The sequence below is a fragment of the Saccopteryx leptura genome, chromosome 3 (genome assembly GCF_036850995.1).
Source record: "Saccopteryx leptura isolate mSacLep1 chromosome 3, mSacLep1_pri_phased_curated, whole genome shotgun sequence".
Classification (NCBI taxonomy): domain Eukaryota; kingdom Metazoa; phylum Chordata; class Mammalia; order Chiroptera; family Emballonuridae; genus Saccopteryx; species Saccopteryx leptura.
In genome coordinates, this window is record NC_089505.1 from 75,861,200 (window position 1) to 75,875,975 (window position 14,776).

Here is a 14,776-nt window from a genome sequence, read left to right on the forward strand (position 1 = left end):
TGCCTCCTCCTTTGCTTGGACTCTACAGAAAACCCAGCCTCTCAGCCCTGCCCAGCCTTGTTGTGACCTCAGGATGGAACGTGACCTTCCAGTGTGGCTCAGGGAAGAGATTTGAAGGGTTTATTCTGACTAAAGAAAGAGAACAGAGGTTCTTCTGGACCCTGGACTCACAACAATACCCAGTGAGTGGTCCAGGCTCTATTTCCTGTGGGGCCCGTGACCCCCAGCCACAGGTGGAAGTTCAGATGTTACGGTTATTTCAGGAACAGACCCCAGGTGTGGTCACAGCCCACTGATGCCCTGGAGCTCCTGGTTTCAGGTAAGAAAATCCCATCTGTGCCCCTGAATGATTACATGCCTGCCACAGGGGAGTTCCTGGTGGCAGGACCCCTGCAGGACGGGGTCAGGGGTTCTAGTGTTTTTGGGTCCAGATACACTGAAAGCAAGAAGCCATGAGTTCAGTGGCATCAGTTAGAGAGGTGGGTCCTCACCGGACTGCTCAGGGCTCCTCCCCTTTTTCAGAAATCAGTTTAACTAGTATCCCCAAGAAAAAGGCTCACTGAAGACTCTACTCCAAACCTCACAGGCACACACCTATTTACAGTTCAGTGACATAGGTCCAGTATTTTAGTTATAATCATATATTTATATGCATATGGATATTCAGTTATGTGTAAACGTTATATAATCTTCAACTGAAAATATGTATTTATCTAACAAACTAGTATATTTCAACTGGTACAAATTTATATACATTTTGCTATTTATCTGCTCAACTACATTTATACACCTTTCATTTTTGTGTGTGTGTGACAGAGGCAGAGAGAGGGACAGATAGGGACAGACAGACAGGAAGGGGGAGAGATGAGAAGCATCAACTCTTCGTTGCAGCATCTTAGTTTTTCGTTGAGTGCTTTCTCATATGTGTCTTGACCGGGGGGGCTACAGCAGAGTGAGTGACCCCTTGCTCAAGCCAGTGATCTTGGGCTCAGGCTCATGAACCTTGCTCAAACCAGATGAGCCCGCGCTGAAGTCAGGCAACCTTGGGCTTTCGAAACTGGGTCCTCTCCATCCCAGTCTGAAGCTCTATCCACTAAACCACTGCCTAGTTAGGCCATACTCCTTTCTTTTTGAAAAATGAAAAGTTTTAAATTTATTGACTTTAGAGAGAGAGGAAGGGAGAGAGAAAGAGATAGGGACATCGAACAGTTCCTGTATGTACAGTGACCGGGGATTGAACCAGCAACTTCTGTGCTTCTGGATGATGCTCTAATCATTGCTGTAATCAATGGCCCCAACCCAGGCCATACCCCTTTCTCTTTCAGAAAATTAGAAATACTGACATAATGAGTTACTGACACCAGCATTTGGAAATAATACGTATATATTTATGTGTGATTCTCTATATCACTGTGTATATGTGTGTGTATATGTGTATACATGTAGCCTGACCAGGCAGTGGTGCAGTGGATAGAGCATCAAACTGGGACACAGAGGACCCAAGTTCGAAACCCTGAGGTCTCCAGCTTGAGCATAGGCTCATCTGGCTTTAGTGTGGGTTCATAGCCATGACCCCACGATTCCTGGCTTGAGACCAAGGTCACTGGCTTGAAGCCCATACTCCCTGGCTTAAGCAAGGGGTCACTCACTCTGATGTAGCCCCCGTTCAAGGCACATATGAGAAAGCAATCAGTGAACAACTAAGGAGTCTAAGGAGCCACAACAAAGGATTGATGTTTCTCATCTCTCTCCTTTCTTGTCTGTCTGTCCCTATCTGTCCCTCTGTCTGTCTCTCCCTTTCTCTGTCACCAAAAAAATGAAAAAATATGTGTATACATGTAAATTGTACCCAGATACAATAAAGTCACAGGCATATCCTATTCCTAACTACATGAGGAATTATTAGTGAGAGATTAAATAGATGAAATACCGAGTGAAATGGTTGAGCCAGAGGGAAAACGGGGTCAGCCTCAGACTTTCACCCCTCTATGCTCTAGACATCAGAAACCCTTGACCACCATCTCCTCTTCCCAGTATCCTTTGGGCCCAGCTGTTCCCTTCATGGCTACACTGCTCCCAGAGGATTAAATAGCAGGGTCCCACATCCCAGAGTCAACGCAGAATAGACCAGAGCACGTTTGAATTGGAGAGAAAGTTTTCCGATCTTAGGAAACCCCATCCAAATAGGTTCCACTGGGGCTCAGATGTGAGACCCGAATTCATATGGTGAATTCAGGAGCCTGGATGAGAGCAGTGAGGAATCGGGATGGAACCAGGCCACAGCTGGGGGGGGGGGGGGGCTCGCTAAGGACAACGCAGAACTCACGCTGTGAGAAGTGAACCAGAACAGAAAACACAGAGACAGGCTGCGCTCAGGGCTTCTCACTCTTTTTACGGTTCTCAGGAGCAGTCCATCACAAGACAAGTCAGATACCAAGAATGCTGAATGGGGGCCCTGGCCGGCTGGCTCAGTGGTAGAACACTGGCCTGGCGTGTGGAAGTCCCAGATTCAATTCCAGGCCAGGGTACAAAGGAGAAGTGCCCATCTGCTTCTCCACCCTTCCATCTCTCTTTTCTATCTCTCTCTTCCCCTCCTGCAGCCAAGGCTCCATTGGAGCAAAGTTGGCCTGGGTGCTAAGGATAGCTCCATGGCCTCCACCTCAGGTGCTAGAATGGCTCTGTGCTGCAGACCAGTGTGGCTCCTAATAACGGTGCGGAATTAAGGAAACACACTTATCAAACAAAAACGATGGGACCAGGAGGACTCCTCAAACTGCCTGGCAGTATCTGAGTGCCTCATAGGCCCAGTTTGCTTTATTATATAGACATATGCAAATCAGAGACCCTGATACAAAGTTGCACATCAAAGGCTAAGATAGGAACTCTTCCCAAGGCAAAACCAGGATACATTAGTGAAATCTACCAACATCTGAAACAAACAAAGAGTCAGAGGAAGGGCATGTATATTGCTTCCAGCAACCCAAGGAAGCAAGTGGAGTGGGTGCAAATACTCAGCATCAAAGCCAAATATGGAGATGGAGGGGGGAGAACTTAGCTTTTTGCTAAGCCTTGAAATCTACAATGGCCTTTTGCCATTTATGGTCCACAACAGCTCTGGTTACAATGGAGCAATGCCCCAGAGGGGTAAAGCATTGTGCCTGATGAGCATGCCAGGTGGATCCGGTCAAGCCCATGTGAGAGTCTGTCTCACTTCCTCCCCGCTTCTCACTTCAGAAAAATACAAAAAAATAAATAAATAAAGAGAATGGTAACTGGGAAAATGCTCCATTGTGGGGCTGGGTGCAAAGGGTCATGTCCTGTCAAAGATAAGTGGGCAATCTGGATGGATATCCAGGGTCTTGAGGTGATACTGGCCTGAACTGAAATTTGTGACCTCTTTGCCCACATTTTCTAGCCTCCCATCCTCAAGACCACACAGTGGAGAACCTTATCCGGATGGCCATGGCTGGATTGATCCACATGGCCTTGGGGGGTGCTGCTGTTTCAGGCTCGACACAGCCTGAGAAGGACTCACGATGCAGCCAAGAGGTGACCACAGAGGGAACAATGCAGTGTTCAGAGAGGTGGAACCTTGGAGCACATCTGCTGGCCCAGGAGGTGGTGTAAGAAAGTCTGGACCGCAGTTGGGGACACTGTCTGCTGAGAATGTCCAGGGGAGAGACTGTGATTGGGGTGCAGGGAACGTGTGCCATGTTCCTGTGGAGAACGCCTCCTTCACCCACTGGGGGCCTCCCTCCCTGTCACCACTGACTTTCCCTGACTGTCCTTCGTACTCACCCCTGTGACAAGAGGGTGCACCCACATGGCTGGTTTGGATCCACATCTATACACCCTTCACGTCCGACCACATTCACATCGACAAACTGTGGTGTCTTCATAGCATTGGGATCTTATCCAGCCGTAAAGAACCAACTATTTATTTGCACCTGAAACATTGGGGGTGAACATCAAAATGATGCACCTGAGTGACTAAAGAACCAGACACAAAAGATCACATTCTGTGTGATTCCAGTTGTATGAATTGTCCACAGGGGTTGGGAACCTTTTTGGCTGAGAGAGCCATGAACGCCACATATTTTAAAATGTAATTCCATGAGAGCCATACAATGACCTGTGTACGTTACACATTACCCAATAAAAATCTGGTGTTATCTCAGAGGACAGTTGTGATTGGCTCCAGCCACCTGCAACCATGAACATGAGCGGTAGGAAATGAATGGATTGTAATACATGAGAATGTTTTATATTTTTATGTTATTATTATTTTTATTAAAGATTTGTCTGCAAGCCAGATGCAGCTATCAAAACAGCCACATCTGGCTCACAAGCCATAGATTCCTGACCCCTGGTCCAGGAGAAGAAAACCCATAGACACAGAAATCATATTTGTTTGTCTGGGGCCAAGCTGGAGGTATGGGACACTGACAGCTTCATGTGTTTTTTGGGGGTCACGACAATCCCTCTGAACTAAGTTGTCATGATGGTGTGAGATTACGGATTTACTAAATTCCAGGGAATCATACTCTTTAAAGAGCTTAATTTTATGTTATGTGAACTGAACGTCAATAAAGAAAATAATGGAAGCAAAACAGACACGGTTCCCTCTAGATTTCTTACGCCTTAGAGGTTGCACTACAGCCCCGTGGAGTTCTATGAGCGGCAGGCCTCCCGCCATATCAGAGACGTCCTAACTGCCTTAGTGCATAGGGATCAACCCACTGATGAACATCCACCTTCACTCTTCATTTTCTCTGAGTATAAGATCCAGGATGAGAACCATCAACCCTGCATCCTCTAACTCTGTGCTCAACTTCCATTCCACTAAAGATTTCCTATAGCTCCTGATTTACCTTGTAGGTTGGGGGATTTGTATGTGGCTCCCAAGTAGCCCTTCCAACCATATGTCTCTTATACCCAGGTCTTAACCAGGTCACATCCATGACACCAGATTGAGACCCTTCATGTCTCAGGCACTGCTGATCCTCCTAACGACCCTGAGAGCTGAGGCTTTTATGATGTCCTACAATGAGGAAAATGGGAGAGGGGTTAGTTACCGACTCAAAATAGACGGCCAAGAAATGTTTCCCCGTGTCTTAAACCCTGTGAATTGTCTCCAACTAGTGTTTCTGCTCAAAGCATAGAGATGGAATAAATAGGCGGGAGGCAGAAATGACTCAGGATTTCATGGAGAGAGATGAAGAGAAGGGCTTCCTCCTTACAGAAACAAGGAAGCCAGAGGGAGGAAGTGTTGGGGAGAAACCAAACCGCCCACCCAGGCAGGCAGGCAGGGGGTCGCGGTTCCCTCTATGAGTCAGTTGGCAGTGTTGTAAACATCTCCCCAAGACTCCTGCTCCTCTGGGGGTTATAGCTCTTGGGACCGCCCCAGCTTCTCCAGTCACTCAAGGCTGAGGATGGAAGAGCCCTCAATTCTAACACTCTCTGCCTCACACACAATGAACAAATCCCTCAGTTCTCACCCTGAGCCCTTGTTTCTGTGACCAAGTTCACCTCCACAGTCAAGATCAGTTGAAGACTCAACATATCTTGTTGGTGTAACCCGCCATCCTTCTTCCTGTCCTCCTGCACACCCTCACGCCCAGCTCAGGTGTTTTATTTTCCTGGACACAAACTTACCTATCCCGGATCGTCCCCCACACTAAGCCTTTCCGCAGGTCTCCTGCAGGGAGCAAAGACCCTGAGTGACCAGGACCCAGCAGCCCCTGATGACTGACACTTTGCAGAGTAACCCCCTCCTCCTGGTCAAGAGTGCATCCTCTCACCAGGCTGTGCTGACCCGTGTCCTGTCCTGGTCCCTCCTTCACCAGCTGGTCCCCACACTCCATGAATGAGGCTACTGGGCGTCCACTAGTTATTGATTCTTTCTGTCCTCTGTTTTTCTCCTTCTCTACAAGTCACCAAAACTACAGCCACATTGTCCATTGTCTAAATATCTGTATTGTCTGATGGCACTAATCAGAGCTCCATGCCCCAGGGAAGGTATCAGTCATGAATCTCAGGCCTGGACAGGGTAACTGCTCAGCAAACGTCAATTGTTTGCCTGCCGGGATGGTGTAAAGAAGGAAGAAAATTTGCATTTAAAGAGACTTAGGGAAGCAAAGTGAATTGTCCCTGATCACACAGCCTCTATAAGAGGAACAGTCAGAATTGGAATAGAAATTGGGCTGGACCAAGTCCTGCCCTGCATTCTCTACCCTCAGGTTCTGGACAGGTGTCACCCTCTAGATGTGGGTTTGACACGAGGAGGGGACAGAGCATGTGGGGTCTGCTGAGACTCAGAGCTGATCTGAAAGGTCCCAGCACCTGCTGTCTCCAGGACCATTCTTCAGGGAGAGCAGGATGAGTCTGGTGAGAAGTGTAACTTGTCGCACAGAGTCTAGACCTTGGCACACTGTGTGTGTCCATCTGTCCTGCTAGTTTCTGTGGACTTTATATGTCCTCTGCACCACTGGGAACCTTAAGAGACAGCTTCATGACCTCAACCCTCACTTCCCTTCTCCATCCTGGTGAGCTATGGGAAATGGAGAAGGGATAGGGTCCCCTCTTCCCCAAGTTCTTCTTTCCTTTTTTTTTTTTAAGTGAGAAGAAGGGAGATGGATAGACAGACTCCCGCATGCACCCCGACTGGGATCCACCCTGCAACCCCCGACTGAGGCTGATGCTCGAATCAACCAAGCTATCTTCAGCTCCTGAGGCCAATGCTTGAACCAACCGAGCCACTGGCTATGAAGGGGAAGAGAGAGAGAAGGAGGAGACAGGGGAGGGGGAAGAGAAACAGATGGTTGCTTCTCATGTGTGCCTTGACTGGGGATCGAACCCAGAATGTCTGTAAGACAGGCTGAGGCTCTATCCACTGAGCCAACCAGCCAGGGCCAGGTTCCTCTTTCTTGAGAGGCCCCAGGACTCAAGAGGTTCAGTAGAGGGCAGAATTTCTGGGGAAGGTTGATCAGCTCAGCCCCAGGTCTGACCACAGCATCAGGGGCCCAGACCAGGCCTGGAGCTTCTGTGTGTGATTGAGGTACCGTTCTCACAGAGACTCTCTTCCACGGCTGTGTGGGGACCCAGGAGAACAAGTCCAGGCAGGTGAGTCCTCCCCCGGACCTCCTGCTTTGTCCCCGTAGACAGCTAGGGGACACACAGAGGATCTGAGCTGAGAGTGACCACTATGGGCGGGGGGTGTCCTGGAGTGACAGTTGGGGAAACTGAGAGGGAAGGAGCAACCCTGCATCTTCACATCTGATTCCTTTACAGGAGTCCTCTTAAAACCCTCCATCTGGGCTGACCCAGGCCCCATAGTCACCAGAGGGAGCCCTGTGACCATCAGGTGTCAGGGGTCTCTGCAGGCTGATGTCTTCACTCTGTATAAAGAAAGGAGTTCCAAGCACTGGAAGATTAAAGCTCAGCAGGACTCCAGCAACAAGGCCAACTTCTCCATTCACTCTACGAGCTCACATGATGCAGGGACATATCAGCGTGCATATCACAGCTCCAAGATGTGACTCAGTGTGAAGCCAGTGGCCACGGCCACCATCACAGCAGCCTGACCCATGCAGGTTCGCATTGGATTCGGACAGACGGTAATGAAACAACAGAACCCCGAACTAGTGGGCTATCATCTTTAATCCTATCTTGCACCCAATGGGCAAGAAATACACACATTGGGCTCCAAAACCCACTCACATTCAGTGCTCACAAAGCTACTGACTTATTCGAGTTTCCTAGAATCAAAGGTTTCTAGCTCACCAGACTTATTCACCTCTGTTCCCCATCTCCTTCCCTGTCCCTGCACGAACTCTGCACTAACTGGCTTCTCCCTCAGCACTCCACCATCTTGGCTGCTTCTCCTGGCCTCCTCCATGTGGTCTTTCTCTGCTCTGCTCTCTAATGCTAATCTCAGGAACTGAGAGAGCAAGCTCTGGTCTGCCCCACTTTATAGTGCAGAAATCCAAACCTTTAATCCAATATACAAAATAGGGAAGTCCCTAATACAAAGTCACTTATCTGAGGCATGATGGGATTATACCACCCCACATCAAAAAGGGTGGGAAAGGCTTAATCCTAAAACCAAGCCCTAGGCTACAAGGATCTTGCCTGCCCACAGCCCACCCCCAACACACATTAATATCACCTGGGCAACGGGACTCCACGTGGGCAGCGCCATCTTTAACAAAGTGAGCATAATATATTTTATCTGCCCAACACTCAGCATTGTGAGAGATGGAGGCGATGAGGCCACCTTCCCTAGTCACAAGTGCCTGTGCTCTGAGCCATGTATGGACTCAAGATTCCTCATTGGTGTCCAGACAGAATTCCAGCCACCAGTGTAGATCCATTCGATCCTTTGAAAACTCAACCTTCCATGAAGTGCTTCTCACAAAAGTTGGGCCAATATAACAGTTTCTTTAGTGCACTTGCCTCCACAGACGTAGGGGCTCTCAGTTTGGAAACCACAGAAACCAGCTGGGAGGCAGGGGAAGAGTGCAGAGTGCAGCTCGGGTTCCAGGACACAGAGGGGACTAGAGACAAGGGCATCATGCCTGAGCAGGGAGGGAGTCACTTGCCCTGAAGAGCATGGGAGTGATGAACTGAGTGTCCTTACAATAGGCCACTCCCCTCTCTGTGCACCCCGCTAATACCTGAAGGTGCAGAAGAGATTTATGGTTTCCGTTTTGCATGTGAGAAACCAAAACATTTGCATAAGGAAATGTGTGGTTTGGGGACAGTCAGCCTGTGAGTATCAGATGACAAGCCAGTAAGTGTCCCCACATCCACCTCTTCTTAAATGGCCTTTCTCTTTTCAACATCTCCCTTCAAATCCACTCTGTGCAGCGCCCATAGGAGAGGATCATTATGAACTTTACCTGTCTGAACTCCTTCAGAACTTTCACTTGTTCTTATGAAGTTCAAGCTTTGAAACGTGTCATAACTGATTAGACCCTTCATGGTCTTATTCTGTGTATATATATGTATCTATGTATTTATATAAGTATCTGTGTACCTAAGTGTTTATATATCTATCTCTGTAACTGTCTATCTATCTATTAACTAATATGTGTGTATATGTATATATGTAAGTAGCTATCATATATCTCTGTCTATCTTTAATGAATTACTATTAGGTGAGTTTATTTTTTGTAATTTTTTATTTATTTATTCATTTTAGAGAGAAGAGGGAGAGAGAGAGAGGAGAGACAGAGAGAGAGAAGGGGAGGAGGAGCTGGAAGCATCAACTCCCATATGTGCCTTGACCAGGCAAGCCCAGGGTTTTGAACCAGCGACCTCAGCATTTCCAGATCGATGCTTTATCCACTGCGCCACCACAGGTCAGGCACTATTAGGTGAGTTTCATGTGCACATGTTTAAGCCTGGTTGTGAAATGTCACACTAGAAACGACTTCCAGAAACCAAAACAGCCTTTCTGGACCCAAATAGAAGCTAGAGTTGGGCCTGGGAGCAGCCAGATTCACTTTCTGTGAGACCACAAGAAATGAGGTCTATGACGTGGCGGTTGTGAACCCGGCCCACTCACCTCCTGACCTGCAGGGTCCTGTCCTCACACCCCAGCACAAGGACAGAGCAGACGGTGAGAAGTTAGCTATGTCCCCTGTAAGGCCAGGAGCCGCCATCGTGGCCATTCACATGCAGCTTCCCATTGGATTCGGACAGTCGGTAAAGAAACAATGGAGCCGAAAACTGGTGAGCCATCATCTTTAATCCTAGCTTGCAATCGGTGGGCAAGTAAAAAACACACACTGGGCTCCAAAACCCACTCACATTCAGTGCTAACAAAGCTACTGACTTATCCGAGTTTCCTAAAATCAAAGGTTTCTAGCTCACCAGACTTTATTCACCTCTGTTCCCCATCTCCTTCCTTCTCCCTGCACAAACTCTGCACAAACTGGCATCTCCCTCAGCACTCCACCATCTTGGCTGCTTCTCCTGGCCTCCTCCACTTGGCCTTTTTCTGCTCTCTGCTCTGTTCTCTCTGCTCTAATATTAATCTCAGGAACCAAGAGAGAGCAAGCTCCTGTTCTACCCCCATTTTATAGTGTAGAAATCCAAACCTTTAATCCAATATACAAAATAGGGAAGTCTCTAATACAAAGTCACTTATCTGAGGCATGATTGGATTGTACCGCCCCACATCAAAAAGGGTGGGAAAGGCTTAGTCCTAAAACCAAGCCCCAGGCTACAAGGATCCTGCCTGCCCACAGCCCGCCCCCAACACACATTAATATCACCTGGGCAGCAGGCTTCCATGTGGGCAGCGCCATCTTTAACAAAGTGAGCATAATATATTTTATCTGCCCAACATCCCCCAAAACCACAGCCCTCCTAAGCCTTGGTGAGTCGGAACACAGAGGAAGACCCACAGGGACAGAAGCGTGGAGCTCTGGAAGGGGTCCAGGTCTCACCCACCTCAGTCCAACCTCTAGGCCAGGACCCGCTGGGCCGCGGCAGGAGAGACAGCCATGCAGGCCCCGTCCACTCTGGGTCACCTGGGCCTAAGATTCCAGTGAAAGGTCCACAGCTCTAATTCGTTCTAAGCACTGGGTAGGAACAGGTCAGATACAAAAAGGCCAGAAGGGGCTGTCGTTGGCTCTGGGAATGTGTCTGGAACCCACTAGAGGGGAAGGGGGCTACACACTGGGAGCCATGTTGATGAGGGTGGTTTGGAGATTATGGTGAAGATTAAATCTTTCTCTGCACCACACTGACCTTGACCTCCATTGAAGAAAACTAGGCGGTGTACATTTTCTTTCTTACTGGGGCTTCCTTTGCAGGTCTCTGCCTGGGCCAGGTGAGTCACACATGGGACAGTGAGTCATTTCTACACAATTCCTAATCCCTCTCACCCCAAGGGCAGCTCAGACAGGAGTCCTGTGGATTCCAGGAGGGATCCAAACCTCAATTTACACCAGAAGAGCATCCCTCCTGAGTCTCTCCTGTTGGCAACAGATACCTGTCTATCCATGATTTCCACACTCCTCAGAGCCAATAAACACAAACCGGCCCCCTGATTCTCACTCACTCTGACCTGACTCCTCATTGCTCTCCCTCCTGCTTTCTCAGTGAAGGTCCTCAGTCCAGGACCAGATAACACCATCACCCTGCATCCTCATATCTCACCCCCCACGTCACTCCATCCCAGAATCCTGTTCATGTCACCCCATGTGTCTCACTGGTCCTCACGTGTGTCCATATCCCTGCTAGACGCTGTCCCCCAGTCTGAGCTCCATCAGCTCTCACCCCCACAGCAGGTATGGGGCCTCCGGGGGCCTCTCCCTGCCGGCCCCGCCCCATTCTCTCCTGCAGGTGAATTTAGAAGAAAGCAAATCAGATGACTTTACGTCCCAGCTGAAATCCTCAGCTGGTTGATTTGAGGTTGCATCAGATCCCTGGTCAAAGTATTTCCTCGGGGCCATGTCTGCCTCTGGCCACACCCTGCCCTGCTCTGCCTGACACATTTGGCTCTTTCAGTTTCTCAGACTCTCTGCACTCACCCTGCACTCAGACTTTCTCATATGCTGACCTCCCCCCTCCAACACCCCAGCCTCCCCTGATCTGCTCAATTGAGCAACGTCCTACGTGCCCCTTAGCTCAGACATCTGTCCCTCAGGAGAAGTATTCCCAACACCTTATGTCTCCTTATTCCATGCTGTCCTTCCACCTGCGGGTGCTCATCCCAGGGCTGCCTCTCATCAAGGTTTTTAACCTCACTCCATGTTACCCTGACATCATTACTGATAATACAGAGGGGTTTTTTTTCTTCTTCTTCTTTTTTTTTTTTTTTTTTTTTTTTTTACAGAGACAGAAAGTCAGAGAGAGAGATAGACAGGGACAGACAGACAGGAATGGAGAGATGAGAAGCATCAATCATTAGTTTTTTGTTGTGCATTGCGACACCTTAGTTGTTCATTGATTGCTTTCTCATATGTGTCTTGACCACAGGCCTTCAGCAGACCGAGTAACCCCTTGCTTGAACAAGTGACCTTGGTTCCAAGCTGGTGAGCTTTTTGCTCAAACCAGCTGAGCCTGCGCTCAAGCTGACGACTGACGACCTCGGGGTCTCGAACCTGGGACCTTCCGCATTCCAGTCTGACGCTCTAACCACCACGCCACCACCTGGTCAGGCTATGGAGGGTCTTGACAGTTTATTTCTCTCTCTTGCAAAGATGATGTCTCTGTGGCATTTGGCCACCAGCCTCAGAATGTCACCAGGGATGCAGTCTTCCTCGTTGTGCTCCACCATTCTAGTCCATGGCCACCAGCACTAAAGTTACCTCTTGTTGCAAGAAGGCTGCCAGGGCTCCAGCCATTACACAGGTTTGCAGACTGATAGCAAAGAAAGGCAGAAGTGGGAAAGAGACTTCCAGGCTTAATCTCCACCCTTGAAGCTGCCTTCCTGGGACTGTCACCAGCAGGGTTCCTTCCATCTCATTGTCACAGACATGGTCACAGGGCTACACAGATCTGATCCTGTGGGCACAGGGGCTGTTTTTTGTTATGTGAGGCTCTTAGCCTGGCTAAGAAGTGAGGTTCTGATTCAAATGAGGATGTAGAGTGCAGATGTAGTGGAGGTGACCTCAGTCTCAGCCCTATGGTCCTCCTGTTGTCACAGGGGAGGGAAAGTCTATTTCCTCATAATAGACCCTGAGATCCTTCTGCTCAGCTTCTCTCAGAAGTCCTGTCCTAACAGTACACCAGGGCCAAGCCAGGCTCTATAATCTCCCAGGAACAGCCTGTGACCGTCGTGTACCAGGCTCAGCTTGGCAGAGTCATCCACCAGGTAAAGGAGGATGGAGGACCTGCTATAGAGATCTGAGAATCATGTCTCAACATGGGCCACAGGGGACAGAGGCCAGATTCCTCATCCCACAGAGAGTGCGGTCACTGCCGGGAGTTATTGCTGCTGCTGTCACAAAGGGTCCCGCTGGTCTGAGTGCAGTGAGTCCCTGGAGCTGAGGTGACAGGTGAGGACGTCTCTCCACTAAGCCCTCAGGTTTGCCCCAGGACCCTGCACCCTGTCCCTAGCTGAGTCTTCCTTTGTCCCGAGGCTCCATGCCCTCCAGCTGAACTCCAGCTTTGGGGCTCCCCTGCCCCTCTGCAGACATGTCCTTCGGCCTTCACAGGACTCTCGTACAATATGGACATCATGATGGTGAAAAGTCTTGTCGTGAAGACATACCTTCCACAGCGCAGGGTGCAGGTGGGAGCCAGTGGGAAGCAGAGCTCACCCACCCCCAGGTCCAGGCCTGGCTACCCAGGCTCACAGCCCAGACCATGCAAACTTCCCAGAGCCTGGGCGTCAGGTGAAGGGGCAGCAGTGGTCATGAAATCTCCTTCCCAGGTCCCATCAAAGCCAGAAGACCTGGATGCAGGCAGGTGAGTCCACCCCCTCCCCAGGTGGTTTCCGGGCTGGACATTATGGTTCTCCCAGCAGCAGGACTCACGTGCAGGGGAGAGGGCTGGTTTGAATGACGTCGGAGGGGCTCTGCATTTGAGTCTCCTAGAAACACCAGAAACAGAGACCCCGGGGCATTCTGGGACCAGACTCTGTCCTGGGGAACCCCTACAGACACTCCCATTTGACTGAACCGGGCTGGGTCGCTCAGGAACAGGGGTCTATGAGGTCTGAACAGCTACTCTGTGTATGAGGCCAGACCCAGGGCTGCAACATCTAGACAGGACCGGGATCCATTCCAAGAACCCCGGTTTGTCCGTGGGGGTCATTTACCCACCGCAGTCCCGGAAGGAGGACTGCTCAGTACGAGTGCCTGTGCTGGAGTATTCTTGGAACATTCCAAATATTCTGATGCAAACTCATCTTTCTAAAAAAAAATTTTTTTGAAATATCATTGACATAGAACAGGGGTCCCCAAACTACGGCCCACAGGCTGCATGCGGCCCCCTGAGGCCATTTATCCAGCCCCTGCCTCACTTCTGGAAGGGGCACTGCTTTCATTGGTGGTCAGTGAGAGGATCACATTGACCATCTCATTAGCCAAAAGCAGGCCCAGAGTTCCCATTGAAATACTGGTCAGTTTGTTGGTTTAAATTTACTTGTTCTTTATTTTAAATATTGTATTTGTTCCCGTTTTTGTCTTTTTACTTTAAAATAAGATATGTGCAATGTGCATAGGGATTTGTTCATAGTTTTTTTTATAGTCTGGCCCTCCAACGGTCTGAGAAACAGTGAACTGGCCCCCTGTGTAAAAAGTTTGAGGACCCCTAACATAGAACATGAGTTTAAAATGTATAAGATGCTCATGTGATGCATTTATATAGCATCAAATTACCTTTGTAGCTGTGAAATGTGCAACCACCTTCCCCACCCTTGATCGGCCCTTCCTCCTAGCACCCAGCTGGGAACGGCTCTAAGCCCTGGGCCATCTCTCCTGGTCTCTCTCCTGACCCTTGAGTCTTCAATCCCTTTATGATATTGCATTAGCTGATGGTTACCTGACTTTCCCTGTTTCCAGGGCCACTGGGGGGCAGATGGGAAGAGAGATCATATGAGCAGAATATTTCTAATGCACTCAGTATCTTGCTGAGAAATTAACATATAGCATAACATTGAATGTTTGGAGGGGGATTTTAGGCTTCCCATTTTATTTTATTTTATTTTATTATTTTTGTTTGTGTATTCAATTAATTTTTTTTTTTTGTATTTTTTCAAAGCTGGAAACAGGGAGGCGGTCAGACAGACTCCTGCATGCATCCAACCGGGATCCAC

General features: G+C 49.0%; 1 pseudogene; it reads left to right on the plus strand.

Annotated features, from left to right (window-relative positions):
• LOC136399360 (leukocyte immunoglobulin-like receptor subfamily A member 6) overlaps positions 1 to 14,776 on the plus strand; it is a 58,303-nt pseudogene that overhangs the window by 778 nt on the left and 42,749 nt on the right.